This window comes from Varanus komodoensis, unplaced genomic scaffold (genome assembly GCF_004798865.1).
Source record: "Varanus komodoensis strain SLA01 unplaced genomic scaffold, ASM479886v1 scaffold1, whole genome shotgun sequence".
In the NCBI taxonomy this organism is placed as follows: Eukaryota; Metazoa; Chordata; class Lepidosauria; order Squamata; family Varanidae; genus Varanus; species Varanus komodoensis.
In genome coordinates, this window is record NW_025335268.1 from 53,329,524 (window position 1) to 53,332,914 (window position 3,391).

At 39.8% G+C, this 3,391-nt stretch overlaps 1 protein-coding gene across 1 annotated transcript in view; it reads left to right on the forward strand.

Moving 5' to 3' along the window:
* CEP85L (centrosomal protein 85 like) overlaps window positions 1-3,391 on the forward strand; it is a 106,734-nt gene that overhangs the window by 85,665 nt on the left and 17,678 nt on the right. The gene's annotated exons all lie outside the window — the stretch shown is intronic.

The window sequence follows — 3,391 nt, forward strand, 5'->3', positions numbered from 1 at the left end:
TTATTTAAGCAGTATTTTAAATGTTAATATTATTGAATTTTATTTGGCCAGGGCGGCTTGTTTTATAGTGTATGTTTTATATTATATATTTGTATTTTATTGTATATATTTTAAAATGTTATTTTAATTTTTTGTTGTAAGCCGCCCCGAGGCTTCGGCGAATGGGGCGGCATAAAAATGTTTTAATAAATAATAAATAAATGAATGAATTTCTTGAGTGTGCACAGAGTGGGTCACTGAGCCCAATCTAGTGTTTACTTCTAGGAGCTCTCCTTTTGAGAATGTTTGGGCCCCATCCTTTTGGAAGGGACCTTTTGGAAATGAGCACACCTCCCTTCTGCATGCTGACCCTCTAACTGGTTAGCCCTCCTTTCCCGATGTTGCATCATGGGGTTGAGAGCCATACCCACTTCATTTGTCTCCAAGAAACTCCCCTGTTCCAAACCCCCTCCTAAAGCTGTACATCTTGGTTATTCTCAGAAGCTGCCTGCCCATCTGGGGAGTCTGGCCTTGAGATATGCGCCCCTATGTCTCTCATCTCAGCACCTGGAACAGGCCACATTACAACCTCCACCCCCCCCCCCCACGGAGTCCCAATCAGTATGCCCTGGGAATGTGTGCCAAGGGCAACTGCCCCTCTCAGTCCCAACAGCTATTTTTATCTTTATTGCATAATTCCAGTGGAGTGTTCCTCTAGGTTTATTTTTTTAAAATAAAAAATATAGATTCCAAAGAATGAGTCCATGCTGCAGGGACATTGTCCCATTTTAACACGCATTTAGAATTGGTCAGCTGAAATCTCTGACTTTCTGTTCCTGTAATTATTTATATATACTGAGAAAGAACATTATATGCACTTAAGTATCTCCTATAAATATTTGCCTGTTCCTGTACAAATATACAAACTGTGTATTATAACCATTTTTATAGCAAGTCTGCTCCACAAACTCCTTTATAATCCTTATTTTCTCTTTCCTTACAACTCTACTGTGAAATAGTGTCTTCTTGGACTCCCAAGATATACTGGCCTCCTTAAAGCATTTAGTGAGTTGAGAACAGGAAATTGATTCCCAACTAAACCTAATTTCTAGTCTCTAGATCACACTGCTTCTACCTGTCAACCAGAATGGAATGCTCATTCTTTCTCTCATGTTTGGAATCTAAATTAATCAAATAAATGATATTTCCAACCTTTCCTCACCAGTGCTACTGAGGAGGCTTAAGTCACAATCCATCTCCTAGTCTTTAAAACTGCCAGCAGATCTATTGCTTGCATTGCAATTGACAGATCTAGAAGTTGTTATCATAGGGAAAAGAATATTCTCATTGTGACATTAAATTTAGAAGCTGTAGCAGCAGTCCTGTAACTTTCTGGCCAAGTTTGTCAGCAGTACAGACTGAGCGCTGTTACAGTGGAGTGGAAAGGAATTTGCATGTGTGGCTGCAGTGCTGGCCCCAAGTTTTTGAGGGCACATGGACAAGACATTCTCAGTAGGTCCTTCTCCTTCAGTGAGTCTATCTTTTCAGCAGCACTATCACCTGCTGCTCTTCCCCATGTATGCTGCCAGGTCCAAAGGCTCTTGGTTAGTGGATCCTCTTCTGTGATGTGGGTCTCAGCAGCTATCCAAGCAATGTTGACTCTTAACGAAGACCCTATGTGGTTGTCTGGCTTCTGTATAAGTATTTGCTTCCTGTTAACAGGGTTGTGGGGCTCCCAGCTAGCCACAGGAGATGATGGAACCTCTCCCCGGATTCAGTCTGGAGGTGTTTTCAAAGTTCTTTGCACACAAAATACTAACAGGAAGCTTTATTACCTTGTATTCAAGAGGTTAATACCACTGAGGGGTAACAACAACAAACAGTTGCAATCTAATACTCTTTATATGCATTTGGCATGCCTCCTTTACACTGATTAGTTAATAGTTTAACTGCAGATGTAACTTACTTCTTTTGCCTACTTAGGATAAAAAATCATATTTTTGTTCTTATTTTGGAAGACAATAAACATATACACTGTTGCTCTGGAACACAAGATACATTTACATTTCCAGTTAGAACATAAATAATATTTACATTTCCTGATAGCCATTTCACCTTTATCTCAAAGACACTTTGTAACCTCTTTCTCATCTACTGACACAATGACCATGCACACTCATTTACATTCTCTCTGCTCTGACAGACACTCTTTTATTAACCTCTTTCTCATCACACAGAAAAGCAATGGGATGCCTGTGTGCTTATTAAGAAATTATGTGTACAACTCCCATTTGTTCTCCTTTTTTGTAGTTCTTGCAGAAAAACTAGCTTGGTAAGGGAGCAGCTCCTGCAGTACCCATTATTCCCTTAGCAGGATTTCCAGAGCTGCTAGCCCTGTGTGGGCAGGATTTTCCCTACAGGCTGCCGGTTTATGCTTCTTAATCAAGTCAAATACATGATCTGTTAACAAATATAAATCTTAACTCAAGCTTCTGCTTTCACTCCACCTTTTCCTAAAACAGGCAATTTTTGCAATGGCCACTTATTTAAAAACATGGTGCTGTCACCAGGCACGAATGCAGCTCACTGGTGTTTTATACTGCAATGTACCACTGCCTTCCGAGTAGCTGAAAAGGGCAGCTGACATTACAACAGAATTTGTTTGAGTAATTTCACTAGAACTGCATGAACAGCAGTGTACAAAGTCTCAGTGTCAGTTACGTTATTCATACCTCTGTACTGCAGTGACCAATTCTTTTTCTTTCTTCTTCTGACACACCAGCTGGAGTTCTTTGTCTTTACATTGTACATTGGACTCTTCAAGATCCCTCTCTAGCTCAGCCACAGTTGCTTTCAGCTGCCTGTTCTTTTCTTCAAGAACCTGCAGCTACAGAACAATGAAAAATTAAATGTGGAGACAGGCTTACCACACATCAGGGATAATCAGTCTCTGCATTAGCACAGTTCTAATTAAGTAAAAGGCAGGAACTATCCATGTTTCCTCAAGTCTAACTAAGGCAGATCCAAAAGAAATGGTTTGCACTGGAGTGTTGGTCCTAAAAGCAAGCAAATCAACATGAAGGGATGGAGAATGGTTATATTAAATCCTTCAGCATGTATTATAAATTGTTTGCTAATATTGGGAGTAGAAAAGGTTTAACTTTATTAGTAAATATAGCATGCTCAATATTTGGGGGAACACAGCTTTCCTTAAGAGCAAAAAAAATGTCCTATTTCACTTACTATGGGCATTCATGTTTATTCAAAATAGGAGCCAATGGGAAACTGCTCATCGTGCTAAACACAACACTGGAATAAGCAATGATGGGGTTGTTATTGTATGAATGACTCACAGTTCATTTGACAGACAATCAAGCTCACGATGAGTTGTTTTTCCCTTCAGTCCTCCAGC